The 20549-nt window shown below is 44.5% G+C and overlaps 1 long non-coding RNA gene across 1 annotated transcript; it reads right to left on the bottom strand.

The window, feature by feature from the left end:
• Positions 1-5658: 5658 nt before the first annotated feature.
• LOC121834155 lies at positions 5659-19837 on the bottom strand. The gene is made up of 3 exons (XR_006077106.1): positions 19597-19837; positions 7014-7124; positions 5659-6111 (listed from the first exon to the last, which is right to left on the bottom strand). It is a non-coding gene; the product is annotated as an uncharacterized LOC121834155 (long non-coding RNA).
• Between the last annotated feature and the right edge of the window lie 712 nt (positions 19838-20549).

Here is a 20549-nt window from a genome sequence, read left to right as displayed (position 1 = left end):
AACACCAATTAAGTTTCCCCGCTGAATTTAGCGGGAGAGTTTCGGTAAATTTCCCGCTGAATTTAAGAAGAATATTTCCCGGCTTTATTTAGCGGGTAAATTTTCGCTTAATTTAGGGGGAAATTGAGCGGAAATTTCCTGATTAATGGGAGGGAAGCAGGAGAGGAGGAGGAAAGGGTATGGAGGGGGAGCAGGAACATACCCTCCCCTCCCCTCCTCAAGAGCTGCGCTCTAATTTTACATTACAGAGAATTGTAAACGTCTTTCATATTTTTTTCTGTTGATCTACACTATTGCCATCGCAACATTAGAATTGCTAATCTTGTGAAAAAAAGTTCCTAATTTACCTTGCCATCAGTGACTTCAAACAGATGCGGCTCACTGACTGGAACAGCAGTGACTGCAGCAGCAGCGACTGTAGCAGCCTGCCCTCGTTCAGGCACTGTTAATATAAGCATCATTGATGAGAGACAGCTAAAAAACTGCACTTCGAACTGATCACCAAACCTATTCGAATCCAATTAGCATAAGCCTCAAACCTAAAGATTGGGATCTGTAAGTCGTGGAAATTAGACAAAAGAAATCAAAATGAAGTGTGAACAAAGCAGATGTTACATGACGTCTGACTTTAGCAGTAATATTTCATTTTTCCCACTGCATTGAATCGTTTTCACCCACAAGGCAGGGCAAGAATAGGACAGAGCGCTCCGTCTTATCCTGGTCTTCCTATTCTGATTTTGTACAATTTTACCTTATATACCTCTTATGCCGTTTTTGCACTCATCATATACAACGAATATTAACTAGCAGAGCTTTTAGCATTATCATAAAGTTGCGGTCTTGCAGCTGAAACGTGACCCCCCCCGGCGGAGGGGGGGGGGGGGGGGGGGGGGGAGGCAGGCGGCGGGCGGGGCGACGGGCGGCTGCTGCACTGCCACTAAGCTTGCAGTATTGGGTGACGAAAATCTAGCTCTTTCCTTCGGAGCACAAGAGACAGAGATAACAATGAGTGTCCTTGTGATCCTATATGACTCTGACTTACCGACTACTATATCTGTTGTGATGTGTCCCAGCCTATTGTGGCATAAACTTCGTCACCCTTATTATAATGATCCGCCTTCCATCTGGCCCCCTTCATGCCCGTCACGAGAAATTAAGTAAACTAGTACCACTGTATACTGGAAACAAATTAATTTTCACGAAGACCTAATTTTCACGAATCGTCTACATTTTGCAAAAAATAGGTCTCACAAACTATTTGGCTAAAATGTGAACATACAGAAAGCTGTAGTGAGGTCCTTGCGGATTGCAAAAATGGGTACCAGTAATTATTCCAGCTCTTCAGCTTCAGTCGAATTCGCGAAAAATGGAGCCCACGAAAAATAAGTCACGTACAAATGCTTTGTTTTCCCTCAATTTGAAACTTGGCGATGACACAAGCATCAGTGGCCATGGCAGAGGGTTTTGTGGTGCTGGTTGGACCATTTTGCGTAAAAGCAAGTTTTGGAAACTTCGAAGTGGTCGAACTGGTCTTTTGGGGCTCCTCCCTTATCTTTCTGGAAATCTGTCTTATGCACCTTATGACCGGAGATTATGGCGAAGGTCCCCATGACCTGGAGATACAAGAAACAACCCCCATGGTTCGCCGAGCCTTTGGTACAACACTTCCTATGTGCACTGTGAAATCTAATGTTTGTGTGAATGTAATTTCTAAGCTTGACAAAGAGTCATACGTGGTAGGGGCTCACTGAGCAAATGATAGCTCGATTTGCCCACCCTGTGGGGCCTGCTAAAGCGCATCACGGCACTTTTCGTGGTGTGCAGCCGCTAGCAGTTGTTAGTCACCCGGCACTTTATGTCTTTGATGTAGTCCTGGAGAAGGAGGCAGCCAGGTGGAGCCAGCATCGAGGTGTGGTCTGCGTACTGAACGAAAGAAAATCTATCATCCTGAGGCATGTCATTGACAAGAAACCGGTACTGTGGCACACTGGAGGGGACGTTCATCGTAGCTCAGTGCACACCTTGGTAAACAAATTGTGGGATTTTTCCCTTCAGTTAGTTTGGCAGCCACTTGAGAAGGAAGCCATGAACGCTGGCGCCTGACATTTTATGTAGCAGGAGATCGATGTTGAGGGCATCGAACGCGTAACTGAGATGAAGCCGTAGAAAATCTTTCTTTTTGCGACTGCCAAGATTCTTGCTTACAAAATGACACGGGGTCGCCAGGACCGTCCCACAGCTGCGGGCGTGCCTAAAACTGTGCTGTGTCTGCAATAAGTATCCAGTGCTCTCTAAAAATCGAGGAACTGACTGTTCAGTATGCATCCTAATGTGCGGTAGATGATTAATGTTATTGAGGTTGGACGCTAATGCTTGACGTCACTTGTAGGCTTCTCTTTCCTTTCGTGAATAGGGGTGAGTAAGGCGTGTTGCCAGGTGGTAGGAACAGCTCCCTCATCGAAAATACTTTGAAGTAGACAGCTGAGGGAGGGATCAAACTGTACTGCGTTATCATCCTATAAAAGGCAGGTGCCACACCATCTGGACAAGGGCATTGTGATGGCTTGATCTTAGACACGGCTGTTCACAGTTCTTCCTTTGAAAAAATGATCCCCTTCACGCATGGTGCATCATTGTCAGATGGTGTGGGTGCGAAAGCAGAAGATTGTGACGACTCCGTGGTTCGTTGGTGTTGCAGACAGTGTTAAGGGCTGGGGGACAGCAAAGGAAGGTGGCCAACTCTGCTGTTTCTAGGAGAACCTTCTTGAGGCATCTTTCGTCTTCTTCAATGTCGGTTTCAAACCTAAGTTCCCTTTCAAAAGCAAGCTGAAATATAAATATATGTTACAAAGTTTCGCAGGCACATACTGGAGTGTACACGTAACAATACTTCCCTACCTGAGAACCCAGTTTGATTTTTTTCTGGAAGCTAATTGGAAAGCCGAAATCCAGAATGGAGAATCTTGATTCAATTCTGGAAATGTCGGTTTCAGATTGGAGAATCTGGATTCGGTTCTGGAAACGTCAGTTCCTAATTGGAGAATTTGGATTTGGTTCTGGAAAAGTCAGTTCCAGAATGAAGAATCTGAATTCTGCTCTGGAAGTTTTCAGTTCCAGAATGAAGAATCTGAATTCTGCTCTGGAAGTTTTCAGTTCCAGAATGAAGTTAGTGGAACCATCACCTGAAAATTGATATCCAGTTACGCCATGTGATACATATTGTGGGAAAACAAATCCAGGAGGAGAAACTATAGTGGTCACATACTGGGTTTTTTTAAAACCACCTAGGTATCTGGCTCTATACTTGGAACCTCCATTCAGGGATCTGTTCTGTTAACTTATCCCCAAAGCCAGTTTGTGCAAACTGAAATGAATATTGAAAACAAAATGTGGTTCCTAGAAACCTGAATGTATTGTAAAAGACCCACTTAGCAGAAATTCGCTGAAAAACCCTCAGGCATCCAGGTAAAACATTTCGCGAAACAAAAAATCTCGGATATGTATGTCGTTTATATTTTTTTAGTTGTTAGGCTGGCCCAACAAAGTGCAAACAGCTATGGAAATTTAAGTTATAGGTATTACATTTGGTGGCAGTGTTGCCTATTCTGTAAAGCATATATACGAGTTTGTGGAAACTGGAAATAATATAGAACAAATGGAATTCCTGCCAACCAAAACTTACAGTATGCCTAGAATTGAAAATGCTCAGCCCAGCTAGTGGATAGTGAAATTGATATAGAGCTGTCTTAGCTAAATGTCGACACAGGTTTTTTAGTGGCATCACCTACTGCTATTATGTCTTGCTAAGACGAGCTAAAAAAGGCACGTTCTAGGCAGATTCATGACAACTTGAAGAATGCAGCTGGCCCATCAAGTGCAGAAGGCATTTTTAGAAGCATTGAAATGAAAAAAAAGTAATTGTTTTTTATAATGAAGTCGCCAAACATTTCTACCTTATTGGAATTCGTTAACAGCAGTTAGCATCCTCTGCATCCGCTCTACATTTATTTCTATACTATGATTGATCTCAGAAAAAAAATATTACTAGAACCCCCAAGACACCGAAAGGCCATTAGACACTACATAAATTTAAACCAACTTGCACAAATGCTTACTTCAAGTAATAACCTCAAAGGGCAACTCCACCCCAGAAATACATTGCTATACATTCTAATGTGCACGCTCTATTTAATATTTGTGTTTGAAAGCTCACTAGACAAGCATCAGTAACTATCTTGCTGTTCAGTTTTACGTGTGCCAGTTTAAGATTTTCACAAGTACTTGTAGGTGTTAAGAGACAAATCATCGAATGACAGTACAGTAATTAAGAGAGCCAAGAACTTATAACCCTCATACATAACCTATAGTTACTAAAACAATTAACTAGTCAAAATTAACACAGAAGTATGAAAACAAAATCAATCAAATCATATGTGAAATGCTATTAACAAAAGCCTATTTTGTGGTCCACGAATACAGAAGGTTTTTGAAGCTATTCAATTATGATGCAATGTAGACAGAATAACGAAAGGTCTAAGTCTATTTCAGTCTTTTCAACTTGCATTATAATAACAAAAGAGTGATTTTCTCATTTGCCTGCTTGCAGTTAAAAACAAGCCTACCCTACTGCTACCCCTAGAAGCTTCACACATTTTTGTCAGAAAGGTTAGGGAAAGACACATTAGGAGGCTGAGACATGGAATTGATTTACTCAAACAATAGCCATCTTCCACAGGTCGATAATCAAATTAGCCCGACTAGTCTCAGAAGAGCAAATCAAGCACACGAAGTATAACAAATTGTAAACAAAGAAAATCACTTATGAATGTAGAGTTACCTGAAGGAACACCTTAGGAGCAAAACAAGAAGTCTGAAGATGTGAAAGGCACAATCTCGATAGATTTCCCTTGTTGACACAAAGGCAAAACAGGGACAAATTATCACAGGATGTTTGTTTTGAATATTTCAACTCCTAGGGAACAGTCACTTTACTTCGGCACACCTGGTTACATTACATCAATCGCGCTCAAGAAGGTTTGACAGATCACAGACATAGCATGCTGAGGGCTTCCTGAAAGTGAGAAAAAGGCATGGTGCCTTCAGCTGCTGTGGTTTAACAGCCTGCAAGTTCACGTGAGAAAGAAAACAAAGCCTGATGTGCTCCGGGAAAGCACCTGCCAAGTGATGACAACTTCCCTGCACAGAAGTGTTACCTCACCTTTCAAAGGCAACACTCTCAAAATGGTGAAATCGCACATATCCTTTATTTGAATGACCTAGGAGTCTGTCTTTTTACTCCTGGCATAGTTTCGGCTGTGACAAATCTGCCCTTTCCATGCGAAGTGCTTGTACTCTGTAGCCTGATCAAAGGCGGCCCCAGATCCAGCGGAAAGACAACTCTGTTCCTCTTTGCTCAAGGATGCCTTCGAAGAGGAACCGAGCAGGCACACTTCGTTTGCGTACTTGAAGTTTTGGTGTTTAGTGTATCCCAGAATATCACAGCACATCACTTTGACGCTGTCACTTAGAAGCGAGGACACCAAAGTTTGATCCCAACTGCTGATACTTCACTACCCTTTCCGGAAGAGCATTTGATCCTTTCACCAGCTTCCCAAGCTGCCCGTTACCGCTTTCAAATTCAAAAGCAGAAGGGCCCCACAATGGCCCCAGTTGCTGCACTGCTTCCGCTAGGTGGAGTAACTGGTGCAGGCTGAACGTCATTGCTGGAGCTCCATACAGCCTCCCTGTCATGCCCACAAAGGTCCAGAGGAGTTTCTCTGAAAGCACAATATGACATTATTAAAGCTGGCCCGAAGCAGGACACAAAGAAACCGAAGGGGGAGAACTCGCGTGCAACATCAATGGATGCTGGAGTTACGGTGTCCCTCAAAAGTGCATGGACGGCCTCCACCAGCTTCTTTATGTACGGCCAGTATTGGTCCAGAAGGACCCTGTACATGCAGGGAAGCGAGTGGTACAGCAGCCAGTGGCGCCATTCGGAAGCCTTCCAGAATAGGCGTGTGCTCAGTGCCCTTGGGAGTCTCGTGGAGCTGTGTGGTGGCTTGATTTCAGCCAGCTGGCTGTTGATGACAGCAATAGAGGCAGTGTTTCCTGTAAATAAACAGATCAAATGTTACTAAATAAATGAAAGCATTTGCCAGTCTGTTTTTGAAAACTGGGGCAGAATCTTTGGCAATTTAGTATGAAACAATTGGCTTAGATAAATTATCCCTCTTAAAAAGAGTGCAAATTCTATGTGCCATTACTCCGATAAAACATACGCTTGGTTTTCTAATACAAACGTCTAGCTTTATGGTCGAATCCACCCAATATGTAAGTGAAATCAGTGCATACTGCCTGCTAAAGATGACAGAAAGTGCAGCAACAAAGAAAATAGTTTAGACGAGACATAGCACGAAATGCCTTGTGTGGTTTAGCTCCCCAGTTTTGCCCATGCTCTTTTCCCGGTTTATCTTTCTACGTTACACAATCCAGCTGAATTCTTCGTTTTATTGCTCAGTGCAGTCAGTCTGCAGAAGTCTTACGAGGCTTAGCCTCCACAATTCATTGAGCTCTTTTGCGAACTAATAAGCTAGTTAAAGTACCTAGAAGCCACACTGACAGATGTAATGATCTGGTTCCAACCGGCTTGGTGTCCTGTACTGTACTGTTGTAAAATCTCTAGAATTGCATAGCGAACTGACATAATGCCTCCTCTCCTTTTTCCTTCCTTGTGCTAAAAGTTATTTAAAGATTGTACAACATGTTTCGAAATTGGCACCCTGGATTAGAAAGAATGAAACAGGAGATTCTCCTGATGTTCACTTCCAAAGTCTCTTGTTTAAGCTACCGTGATATACTGGGCATGCACCATTGTCGCATAACTGCCTACCCCATATCACACTTTTGAACCGTTTGAAAAGTAAGCAAAGAACATGCAAAGGACTCCCATTAAACAAAAGGGGCAGAAGTCATTTCCAACGAGAAAGGAAATACCAGTGATGCTGATATACTTTTTAGTAAGCTGGTCTCCTCCACCTCTTCCGTGTGACAGGGCTATATAACACTGGACGCAAATGTCACCACATGATGTGAGAAGAGCCTTGAGGAACTGACAGAATGCACTGAAAGAATAAAACACGTAAAGGACAAACACAGACACACACAGTTCTTTCAATGAGCAGCGAACATTTATGAGATGCCCATTACGCTACGACCTTGAACGACAAAGAATTGAAAGAAAACGAAAATATTCAAAATTTAATATAAAACCAATTTACTCACAAACTTTAAAAATACCAAATTAAAATGATAGCAAAAAAATTATAGGGAAAAACTTAAGGAAATTTCGTGAAAAAGGGGGAAAGGAAGAAAAAAAAGAAAGGAAATTAATGACGAAAATAATCCTGGAAAATGGGAACAAGAGGGACAAAGGACAAACACAAATCTCCAAACACAGCTAGGTTCTTGTCCAGCTCGCTTGTACCTTTACATTAACTGCATTATAATCAGGAAATTAACCCCTGAAAAGGGGGGAAAATAAATAAGAAAAGAAAGGAAAAGACAAAATTAATTGATCACAACAAGCTTTTTACGATAATTTTTACGCTACAAATTCCAGCTTTTTTGACGACAAAGCCAAAGATGTCCCAGAGACATTGCTCACGGCATATCTGACCTTAAACGCTTCTATTGTTTCGGGCCCACATTTATCTATGTGCGAACTTAGCTAAGTGGTGTTTTCAAAGTGTGGGGTGCAATCGTGGCAGGTACGGGCATGCAGAACTATTGGGTGGAACGAGTCCGATGATGCCTTGGTAACATCTAAATGGTGTTCCCTAAAGCGAGCATTTAGGCATCTTCCGATGGCCGATGTATTCGCCTTCGCAGCTCAATGGACTCGAATCAAGTTCAATTTCAAGTTTTATTCGCCTCAAATACGTTCGTTCAAACGTATTACATGAGGGGGGGTAGAAAAATACAAACAAATGCAATGATATAATGGAAATAAAAGAACTAACTAAGGTTAAAAATTAACAACAAACAAAAACTAAAAACAAACTATACAGAATTCAGAACAAAGTTTACAGAAACCGGGCACAACAGAACTGGCGACTCAGTGCACAATTTATAGGAAACACAAGCAGACATGGCGCTGAAAACATAGTACCAAAGCCAAAAATTTTTTGCGGAATATTTTTTATCATTCTATTCAGTGACTATGTCGTTTGGGAGAGCATTCCCATTTTTAATGGACAGAGCAAGAGGAGAGTATTTGTATCTATTAGTGCGACCAAATATAGGTGCAATTTTCAAGGAATGATCATGACGCAAAGAAATGTATGAGACAGACTTACAGTGAGTGAGCATAAATGATTGCATGTTGTAATAAAAGTTATTAAAAGAGTAAGGCGAGCGACTGTCCGACGTGATTCAAGAGAAGTTAAATTAGAAAGAACCAAGTCTAAGTGGGAGACACTGGTTTTCGTACTGTAGTTTCGATAAATGATTCCAATGGGTCTTTTTTTATTTTTAAGGCCTTTTGCAAGGCGTTTTGTTCGGCCACGCTACCCATGCATTTGCGACCTCGCTGCACCAGGATAGAAAAGTGCGTTCATTTCGCGCGTGTGGGGAAAGGGGAGGGGGTCAAAGTTTTGACTTCCCAGTTGGGGGTGGGTTTAATATGCAAGTGAAAAAAAAAGTCGAAATTTTGGAAGCCGACTTGGGGGGTGCGTTCATTACGCGAGTGCGTTCATTGTGCGAGTAAATACATACCTTACTCATAACTGTTGCAAAGCATGACCTGATGCACACCTCCGCTCTCTTTATATAAACATTGCCCTCGTACTCCACTGAGGTTGAGTGGAGGTAAACATCCAGGAGATCCAGGAACTGACACGTGCCGTGTTTGTGGATAACGTTGTTCATACTGAAATGTTTTTGGTTGACAAACTTTATTACGAGAACGGGAACGACGCCAGGCACATAGCTGTTTTGTGGTGTAAGGCTAGCTGAGTCGCACGTGTGGGTATCAACGCCGATTTGTGAGAAACTGCGAAGTGGGCACCACCAACCATAGTTTTCTAAATACATAACAGATCCTTTTTTCCCTTTTATTTTGCAAAAAGAAAGTTTATGCGAATTTTAAGAGTTCAGAGTCCACAGATTCGGCGATACCTTGCTGGCTGAACAACTTGATGGCTTGATCGAGTGGTTTCGGGTATGCGGGACTACTGGGCAGGACATTGGTGAGGTTGGTCGTTGAACGTGAGTTGGTAGTAGTCCTCAGGGATCGCGTTGTTGTTTCAAGCGAATGGTCAGATGGGGAATCGATTTCTTCTGTAATGCCCCCCCCCTCCCCTCCCCCGTCTTCCGCTCTGATTAGGTATGATCGTGGCTGTTGTCCGACTTGGACCACAATTCCGGGTTCCCATTTGTGGTTTCGACGGAAATAGACTCTCTCGCCTTGACTCAGAGGACGTAGTGGTTTGCTGTGTGCGTCACCATGTCGGTGCTGACACTTTTGACGGAACTGAAGGCGTGCTTGAACCTCCCTGATGTTGTAGTGCTGCTCAAGTTAACGCGGAGCAGCTGGCTTGAGGGTTGTGATCCTGCGGCCCATTAGCAGTTCCAATGGGGACAGGAGCTGATCCATCGGTGTGTCCCTAAGCTCCATAAGGACAAGAGACAGGTCGTTGCCTTCCTTCGGTGCCTTGGTCAAGCTGTTTTCATTCTTTGAACTGACCTCTCTGCAAGTTCATTCGACTGTGGGTAATCAGGAGAACTTGGATTATTTGTCATGTCCAAGCACTTGAGATACCCTTTGAATGCTTCAGAGTTGAATGGCAGGCCGTTGTCACAGACCCCTTCTAGAATGCCGAATCAAGCAAACTCCTTTTTTAGGGTTGCGATCCTTTGATAGCAGAGGTGTCCCCCTTTTGCTCTATCACAATGTACTTGCTAAAGTAGTCCACTACAAGTAGGTAGGTGACACTGTGGAGATGGAAGAAGTCATTGGTGACGATTTGCCATGGTTGTGTTGGAGACCGTCTGTCTCCCAGGGGCTCTCGTTGGTTCGACCGCTGGTGTTGCTGGCAGAGTTGGCCGTTGGAGACCATTCTTCTGCCAGCACCCGTTCTCCGAAACAATGCCGCGGAGCGGGGCGTTTTCTGCATGGGTCTTTGCAGAAAAAAAAGGCACTCTTATGAACTGATGTGCGGGCAAAGCTAACGCATTTCTTTCTCAGAGCGGGGAGGTTCAGTTGAGAGCATATCTCCCTAGCCTCAGACCTTAAAGACCCTGAAGGTCTTTCCTTGAGTAAAGCAGTTCTTTTTTCGAGTGCAGCTTCCACCTTTTCCTCTTAGATGTCCTCGTTCATAACAACGAAAACTACCATCTTTTCTTACTCTAGCAGCTTTAGCTGGGCGTTGCGGAGCTCCTCTACTGTTGAGCATACATATGACTTGCCTGGAGGAGGCAGGTGGGCACAAACGGAATGCACAGCTGTCCCTACGAAGTTCTGACGATCCTTTTCAGGGTTACTTGCTGCTACCTTGTAAACGGATGTCAGTTGGTCTACCCTCGATGCTGGAAGGTCTAGGGCGAACTTGGGCCCGTGAGACAGAAGTCCCACCGTGTCCGGGGAAAGCTGTTTGTCCAAAAGTACAACAGGGGGTTTCAGTTGAAGTCCGAAGCCTTCTGGCAAGACTTGCGTACCTCCCCAGGATTTTTACCCCTGCGGCCTCCAAGAGCCCGACTGCAGAACTCCTGAGGAAGAGGAACGAGGGTCTGTGGCGTAAAACGTATCGAGGAGTGCTGTCGTGGCCGGGGAGAGTCATTCTCATGAGTCGAAGTTCCTGGGATATCTCTATTCTTGAAATCTGCATGATCCTGTAGCTTGACAACCAAGTATGGGAGTGGAATCCCAGCACAAAGTCCACGGAGGCGTGGGCCACGTTTTTTCGCAAGCAAAGCCCCAGGGAGCGTAGACGGAGCCGCAGAAAGTTAATTATTGAGATGTAGCTGACGGCTTGAAAGAAGTTGCGGGGATTGAACACAGGGTGACGGGCGGACGTACTGAGTCAGGACATGAAGCTCACACAACTTGAATTAAAATTTAGGGAGCTTGTTTATAGAGACTTACAAACACAGAAAGAATAAACCCAAAGAGGTCAGAAACAGACAAGTACATATCTTTCTTTTTTAAAGTTATTATATGGTTTTCCTCTTATCTTTTATCACGGAGACAGTATAGACCTTTGCAGAAACAGCTCGCTGGCCGCCGCCATTTTGCGACTCGAGTGACCCCTATTAGCCAAAAATTTCTGCCACCCGCCTGAGCTGTGGAAACCCGATCAGCGCGACTCCCCACCTGCATCGTGTGTTCGGAGTTCGCCGGCTTTCCTTCTAAGTGTTTACTCTATTTGCCTGTTCAGGATGCTTGCGTGTTTTTGTAATCTTCCACTGTGAGAACTTGGGAATACCAGGACTTATAGCCTTCTGGACCTTCGCAAGAAACGAGCGAAGAGAACGGGCGAAGAAAGCGAACGTCAAGCAGCCCGCGACGCAGGCCGTTCGAAGTTCTTCGAGGATTATTTCCGTTGAGATAATCTCCGAAAAGCCTTCCCGGATATGTTCCCGGTCTTGGCGAGAAGTAGCTGATAGGGTCCGGGGAATGGGAACTAAATAGACACGTTCGTTCATTCGCACTAGTGCTGTGTATAAAAAACATCACTCTTCAAAACGTACCCCAAGACAAGCCGGATTCCGTGCGATCGTCGTGAAGTGACTGTCGTCGACACTGTATTTTGGATATGCTGTGTTATTTGAGACCTTTCTCAAATCATGTCCGGATAACGCGGCACCGTGGGGTACGCGTACAATATATGTTGTTCGATTTATGAGACTCGTTGAATTTCATATAGTGAGGGGGCAATACCCATGCAGTTCGGCTATCCTCTGGTGTGGTCAAATATATTAGGCAGTTAAGGTTGACACGGCTGAGTGTATAGTGCCGTTATAATCGCCACAGAACACAAAAGAAAAAATAAAGTGAGGCGATTTTGCCGCCACCAGCATTCAAAATTGCTCCTACGCAGGCTGCCACAGCCTACTGACGAGAAAACCCACAGCTCAGCGCAGTCGGGCAACACTGACGTACAGTCTCAAAACCAGGGATGCGCGCTGGAAATCGCTTCGTTCGAGACTGCCGCTGGAAAGGTCTATATCGAGGTCAGGGGGAGTAAACCTTGTGCGGTTTTTGATCTGGTCTGGAAACTTCAGGGAAGTGTTCTGGGTCTCTTTTTATTTTCGATATTTATAAACGATCTACCCTATGACGTTTCAGTTCAAATCAAACTTTTTGAAGACAATTGTGTGGTTCATAATAAAATGAAAACAAAAGATGATCAGATCAAATTAAACCGTAATTTACAAAAAAAGAAAAAAAAAGAAAATAGGCATTGGTGCGACAAATGACGAATCGTGGGGTTTCCACACCATATCAAAAATCATTATTTATGTCTATAACTAAAACAAAAAATCTGCTGGCCTATAATTATGACATGAATGGTTCTGAGCTTTAAGAGTTAAAGAATTTAAGTACCTAGATGTAGTATTTAATCTTGACTTAAGATGGAATACCCATATAAACAACGTGTGCATCAAAGCTAAAAAAGCACTGTGGGGCGACAGACGCAACTTTGCTGAAGCGACTCCTGAATGCAAATATGCTCCAAAAGCCAGGGTAGTCATAACGGAATAAGTTTACAGTGGCTTAACACAACAACAAAAAATTAACAACAACACAGACGTTTCGCCACCTATCCGGGTGGCATCATCAGTGTGAACTGGCCCGGTGGTTGGGAGAGTCAAAACCAGTCGACTCTAATCTACAAGTCCCCGTAAACGTCCGGTGGGGGGCCCCGGTTCGTCTTGCACGCCTCGGGGTCTCGGCGGATAAACCACGATTCCACGAACTTCCTCGGGCCTCACCTCTGCTCACGAGCAGCATTGTCCAAGTCAAACGTATGCGCAGTCGTCCAGCTGTGGTCAACAAGCTCAGACTTGCTTCTCGTGGCATGCGTGGCCTTCACCACATCCCTTCTGTGTTCCTCAAGTCGGAATGTACCACCACCTCTCAAGCTGAGGGGCAACATTCCGACGTAGTCTCCTGCCGAAAAGTTATACAATGCTTGCGGCGGAGAGGCATCAGAGTTACTGCGAGTTGGGTAATTAAAAATAGAGATCACTACATCAAGCGCGGGGTGGTACATATCCTCAGGCACCATTGGCATTTCACTCCAAGTCACACGTACACCGTTCGTATTTGAAAAACATAAATCTAAAGCATTGCCTTGCTTATTAAGAACATTGTTGAGCCGCTTCAGATCCAAAAAAGAAGAAAAGTCTAAAAGATGGTTGCATTTCTCCTTTCAATAAAAGTTATCAGTCAAAACGTTGCACGCCTGTAGCTCGTTGAGTTTTTCTAACCCAACCAGACAACGCTGAAAATCACCAGGTGGCTTTTCTGGGGGGAGATAGAACAGACCAATAAGAACACGTTCTCTCTTTGCATACTCAATTTCGACGAACAAGCTCTCAGGAAAGTTTTCTAAATCTTGACGCCTCCTTGAGCTGTCGACCGCGACCAACACACCGCCTCCCGCTCCAGCTCCTTGAAACAAGTCACGGTCGTGCCGGTACACAACAAAACCAGGCGGAAAGTAATCGGAGGACCCGATGTTAGGACGCAACCAAATTTCCGTTAGACAGAAGATTGCATAATTAGACACTGTAACGTTACAAAAAAAAGCAATCGGCTTTTGTGCGTAAGCCGCGGACGTTTTGATATAATAAATCTATGCCAGGCATCACTTGTCAGCGGTTGTGGGATGTCCCTCTGAAGCGTGGAGCATGTCTCTCTGAAGGGTTCCTCTGAAAGGTTTAAAAAGGCTGGATTTAGGCCACACAGCTGGATCAACAAGTTTCTCAAAATCCTCCGCAGCCGCGGCCACATGAAAGGAGCCGTAAGTGTCGAAACGGGTCTTTAGGTGACGGCACTCCACTTTGTCGATTCCAACGGAGGACAGGCGCGAAGAGTCGTCCTTGCAGATAATATCCGGCGCCAGCTTCGTAACAAACAGCGCTCTCAGACTCGTTGACGGCGAAACAACGCACAGCTTGTTGGTCTTGAATGCCCCGGTCAAATAATAATAAATGTAATAATAATAATAGTAATACTAATAATAGTAATTAGACGAGCCATACACGAAAAATATGTATTTTTAGCTCACCGTTTGGACAAAGTCTACAATGCTGTCCGAATGTACTTCTATGTTGCATTCAAGTGCCGTTTGATGGTTCTGCTACCGAGGACCCTCCTCCCTCAAGGCACGCGAGAAGAGGACGCCAAAGCGGTGTTTGCAAGCCGACGGGAGGCTAAATATGTTTAGTATATAGAGACATGGGCCGCCTTTCCTTTGGGGAAGGATCTCTACGATGTCGTGCTCCACGTCGACTCCGCCAAGATTTTTGTACGAAGCGGTTAGATGTCTACGAGTGAGGATGGCGGTATTGGGTTCCTCGTTGTCAGGAGTTTGGAAGGCTCTATAGATGGCAAGTTTGACCGCGCGGCGGGTTTTCTGAATCAATATGATATCGGGGGGAGTTTGGAGGGACTGGAGGCAGTGTTAAAGATAGCCACGCTTCAGTCGGAAGCTGTGGTAATTCCATTGCCAGATAGTGGTTTGGTGCCTACTGAGGCGTGGCGGGCGTGGGAGAGGTAAAGCCATATTGAGGGATGCACTGTTAGAGGTAGGGTATGGATGGTGGGGGTGGTGGAGGAGTTTAGGACCCCAACTGGGATGAGATGTTGGTGAGTTGGTTTATTTGACTGGTGAGTTGGGCCAATCTGGAGGAGTACTTTGAGACAGCGTTTTCTATCGCCGTACAACGGCTGTAACGTTTTGCTCTAAGGTTTGCAGTCTGGCACTGAAAATGCGAGACATTTCGGTCATTGACGCTGAGTCGGTGTAATTTGTCTACGATTTTGAGGCCATAGTATTGATTACTCTACGCTTGACAGACTGGGCGGTGCTGTCAGGTGAGGATATGGCAACTGCAACGGGTAGTGGGGGAGGAGTAGGAGTGGGCGCTGGAGGGGTAGGAGTTGGCGCTGGAGGGGTAACCTTTCTGTTTAAGGAGGGGTCGTAAGTCTGCATTTTCCTTCTAAACGGCAGTGATTTATTGTGTGAGGGTTTGGACCTTTTGCCGTAGAGTTTGGACCTTTTGCCGTAGGGTTTGGACCTTTTGCCGTAGAGAGGGGCGGTGATGAGAGACATCCGACGGGCAAGGAGAATAGCCGGGTCGTGATTGCAGTCGATTAGGTATTGGCTGATGTTCTCCGGTGGACCGTAATCTGGCACATTAAAGATGATTCCGCGTGAGATCTTCGCAGGATTTGCCATATATGTGGCCAGAAAATAGTTCTCTTCGCCCTTCAGAGGGGGTGCTGAGTAGTATAGTTTTGAATGGCATTGATTCGAATTTTATCATCGCGTGCCACGTTGTAATTGGTCTGGGCAGTGTTAAAGACGAAGTCTTGCAGCTTGCCTGTGCTCATCGAGCTTAGGTTGAGGCCACCACGTGCACGGATGATGATCTTGTAGTAGTCAGGGAGTCTTGCGAGCTGCGGCGGGCGCGTCTTGAAGCCAGGCCTTGGCGAGCTGCGGAAAACCGGACGCCAAACGCGCCTCGCCGCTCGACTTGGTCGTTTACGTCGCCATCCGTTGTTTACCCTTGCAAGTTTTTTAGCCCTATGTTTTGCAGAAAGGGAGCTACGCTTTGTAATTTTACAAAAACCAACCTGTGAAATATACCTTTGACACAAAGTTCAGATTGCTATGTGCAGGCGCCAATTTTTATGGCCCATTTTAGATCGAGCCTGGTTATTTCAGTCACCCTATACTTACTGCCAGGTTGGATCACATTGGCATCTTATTAGCCTTCCTTTTCTTCACTTGGCTTTTACTAGTATGCTTTCACAAAAGTAGGAGTGAGGTCCTCGGTCGACTTCGGCGCGAACCTTAGGATGAGAAAAAATGGCAAAATGGCCCGTTTCCCGCCTTTCATGTACTTTATGTACCCGTAGATCATTGTGAACACTACGAATTAGTTTTTAACCTCTAGGTGGTAGTGGAACGACTGGTTGGCAAGAAGCTATCGAAGGAACAAGCGAAAGTGAGAAACCAGAGCAGCCAAGGCGAGCAATGCTGGCGACACGCACGGAGTGACAGCGGATTGGATCTCGGATTGGATTGAAAGTGTCAAAGACAGTTGGTTGTAAATTAGAACGGAGCAGTAACTTGTTACCAGTATAGGGTTGTTGCACAATACCATGGTTCAATGCTGCTACCTCTTCGTGGATCTGATCAAAACCCACTGGAATCCATGTTGGAGGCATTCATTGCTGTTATCCTATGTTTTGTGTCCTTTGGGGCCTTGTCTGCATGGTACTTTGTGCACCCACTCGAGGTTGAAGACAGTCAGTTGCTCTGTGATTGTTTTAGCCGTAAAACTTGGTGTCAACGGAGCCACGGCCAGCAATATTGTTTTTTCTAGAATTCCGGAAATCATTAGGAACCAGGACAAGGCGACGCTCGAGCAATCGGTTTGCCGACATTATGAATGGCTCCCAACGGACACGCCGGCACAACCTCAACCAGGCGGGTAAAGACAGGAGTAGAACACGGCAAGTCCTGGGCGCTAACATCTCCAGTCCCGAGAGAAAGAGCGAAAAAAGGCAGAGAAATAAAGCAAACAAAAAGTTAGGCGTGTTCGTTTTGCCGCGACAAGTTGAAGTTGCTCGAGCACTTGTCAGGTTTATTTAAATTTATCACTGCGCGACTCCTGTGTTCTTCTGCAAAGACAGAAAATAACAAGGTAAAGACTTTACTGGTGATGTTTGGCTGCATCTTGGTGCATATAAAGGCCTCGGCAGCGATAGGGCTCATCGAAATCGCGAACTGGGACCGCCGATCTCCGCTTCTATGTTCCGCCATTTCGAAGCGGCCAAACGCAGGGGACCTTTCGTTTCGGATTATTATGTTAACTCTACACTCTTAAAAAAATAATTAAAAAAGGAATGGACGGGTGTTGACTGTACTCTTTTTGGAGAGAATCCGGGTTATCGCAAGCTATACTCTCTCTAGGGACCAGGAATATGAAAAATACATGCAAATATGTATCAAAATACAAATACAAAAATACTTCGTCAAAAATGTATTTAATTACGAGTCTAATTACATTTAAAAAAATTGCGGTGGCTTACCTCGGCTATGCCAGGATATACGCAGCGTGAGCTTAGGCGCATAAAATGAGAGGTGCTATCAAGCAGCTCCGGTGCAGCGTCAGACTTGGCTACTGCGCAACGGAGGCACATAGCTGGGCACGCGGCGCCGCCAGTGCGTCTGCCGTGGCTGTGACGTCACTCCTCTGGAATGCGAAGACTGGCGAGGCGAGCGCGGTGGCGGCGGATCCCGCGGCGACTTGGCCTCCGCCCCGCCAGCTGTGCGCCGTGCGACGTCACTGCTCCTCGCACTTGCGCAGCACGGAGCATGGCTCATTATGCCAGCCACGCGAAACTGCTCAATTTCGGCCAGTGTAGCTCACGCTACAAAAAGCATTTAAATACAAGATACAAATACAACCAAATGTATTTGTTCTCTTCCAAATACTTTTCTAAATACATTCCTCAAAATTTGCGAGAGCGACTTCAGGGCACCTGCAACGGGTTTCTACGTATCTCTACGCACACTCTGGAGTAAGTTTGCGAGGCTCTAGTAACGTAATAGAAATATAATCACAAAAAAATGTAATCAGCTTGGACGTAATAGGTGAAAAAGTACAGAGCCTCAAGCAGCTTTTTTTGTCGATTACATGTTGGTATATACCAACAAAGAACCGAGACGACCAAGACACGGAGCACTAGCTAAAGAATTTTTTATTGTTGCAACTCGCACCAGTTAACGAAAATCTGGACGACACGCGCATTTAGAATGTTCCAGGCAAAATTATGGATGGAAATCAGGCTGGAAAGCATCACAAGTTGTCACAGGCGCTTATTTAGCCAGTCTGCCTGTGAACGTCGATTTCATCACTATTCTTGCCCTGGACTAGCACCGTAATCACAAAGTCACTAAACGCTTGTGCTTGATTAAGAGACACTGCATTCGGTGCAGAACGTAGTTTTCTTTCTGCTCTGGACAGTGCCAATAAATTTGAGGGATGTATTTTCGCCCACAAAATTGTATTTAATTACAATTGTATTTGAAATACCCACCTTTTAGTATTTAAATACACACGTCAAATGCATTACCCAATTTGTAATTAAATAGAAATTCAAAATACACAAAGTATTTGAAATACATATTTCAATTACTTGTATTTGAAATACCGCCTATCCCTGCTAGGGATAGGTAATCGTTACCTTTCCACGACTAGTGTATGTTTTACTCTCCCATACGAGTGCTCACTTAACTTTTCTATAGTCACACAAATGGTTTTGCAAGAGTCAGGACTGTCTACAGGTTTTGAATTTCAGAGTTTGGTGCATTATTTTAACTGCCCTTTTTTGCTCCTAAATACAATTGTTTAAGCGACAACCAGTCTGTCGTATGTAAGAAAAAGTGTTGCCTGAACTCTGTACTAAAGAGTTAAGCACGCTCTCCAGGAAGAGTTATTGTAACCTTAGAAGTGGTGCCTGCACTCCGTATTAAAAAGTTTAGTGTGCTCTATAGCAAGAATTAATATTACATAACAGCAAACTTAGCAGTTTATATGATCCCTTCCTGGAGACTGCTTTACTCTTTCATACAGAGTTAGGCAACACTTGAAGTGGGGATTTAATTACTCGCACTAAAGAATTTTGTAGAGTAAGTACAACCCCATTTGGAAGTGTTGCCTAAACTCAGTATTAAACAGTTAAGCACACTTTCCAGGAAGGGTTCACACGAACTCTGCTCAAGTATAGTGTTATGTGCTGAGTGTAAAATCACCCAGTAAAAAGTAACGTAAATGCCTGCTAACAGAATTAGGGGAAGGGAAGTGTACAATTGGCTCCTTGTTAGTCAAACGTTTGCTGAAACAAAAAAAAACTCTACTGGCAAGTGGCATTTTTAGCCTGTTGAAGTGCGACCACTGTACTTTTATTTTTGCAGCTGTTGTATCAAATTTCAATACCTCCCTTGATTTCTCTGTAATGTGGAATAGTACTTCTGTCCTTATTATGGGAGCTGCTACATACAACTTGAGACAACTCAAGCACTTTGCAATGAACAGTAGCCCTAAAATCTAAAAGCAGCTATGTATATGTTCACAAGGGGAGGGTTGCATTGGAAATGTGGAAGTGCAGCTGAAAAAGGACATAAAAGAGGGAGCATGAGCCTGTTCGGAGGCCATAGGTTTTCATGAAAAGTCAGCATAGAAAGGATAAAAAAAGTAGAATAGAGCTCAATAAGCCAACACTTTAATGTTAGGACATGGGGAAAAAAAGGCAAAAATGGCACACATATTCCCTCTGGTGAACAAGTTTCTTACTTTGTGATGAGATCCAAAGCCAAGGCAGACTTTATATCGTACTTCAAATCAATGAAGTGCCCAATCCGTCCGTCACCTCAAATAAGTGGTTCTCCAACACCGCAGTTATGGCCTTTGAGTCCTCTTTGTCAATTCGCATCAGCGGATAGGTCAATCTGTCGTGTCGGTCCTCCTGTGAAGAATGAATGCTTAAATGTAGACTCAGCAGTATGAGAAGGGAGGAAGCAACTCACTAAGTGTAGAAGGGTATGCACTTGGGCTAGTTGGTGATCCATATTTCCGAGGGAAAAAGCGCTAAAAACAATGAACAAGTAGAAGTGTTGTTGGTTTCTGTTACTTTTCCATTGTTTTTAGTCTTTTACCCTCGGATATATAGCTCGCTAAGTGCCCTTAGTTAATAGGAGTGCATTCATTTGTAAGACAAGAGACCATTTGCGAAAATCCCAGGAGCCATTCACAGGATACGTTCCAATAGTTGTCTGGTACTTGTTTTCTTGCCGATTAAACGAGAGTCCGAATCGAACACTTAGGCAGCACTCACTGCTGGCTCACTCAGCCGCAACTACCCACGACTGTTTGTATCCCCTCTGATATGAACATCTAAGAGAAAAATGAACCACATCTCTCTTTTTTTCCTTTGTATGCAGTGGCAGCCATAAGGGGTTGCATTTATTTATGGCAGGGAATCCCCAAGTTTGCATACCCTATTAGTGGCATCGGAAGAAGAGGGCAAGGCAAGGGGGGCAATTGCCTCGCCCTCCCGCTTCTCTCTGAGTGACATTTTAAACTATTATAGCAGACAATACGGGAGACAGGGACGGGGTTTAGCTCCCTAGCACATCACCCCTCCACCTTCCAAGCAATACAAACTAAGCTGGCTCCTGCCCATAGCGATGAAAGTCATAGCTCTATATAGACTAGCCTGAGGTGTAGGATGAATGGAAGTTCTTAAC

Source organism: Ixodes scapularis, unplaced genomic scaffold, assembly GCF_016920785.2.
Source record: "Ixodes scapularis isolate PalLabHiFi unplaced genomic scaffold, ASM1692078v2 ptg000597l_1___fragment_1__unscaffolded, whole genome shotgun sequence".
In the NCBI taxonomy this organism is placed as follows: domain Eukaryota; kingdom Metazoa; phylum Arthropoda; class Arachnida; order Ixodida; family Ixodidae; genus Ixodes; species Ixodes scapularis.
The sequence above is the reverse complement of the archived record's forward strand: the minus strand, read 5'-3'. Positions and strand labels throughout refer to the sequence as shown.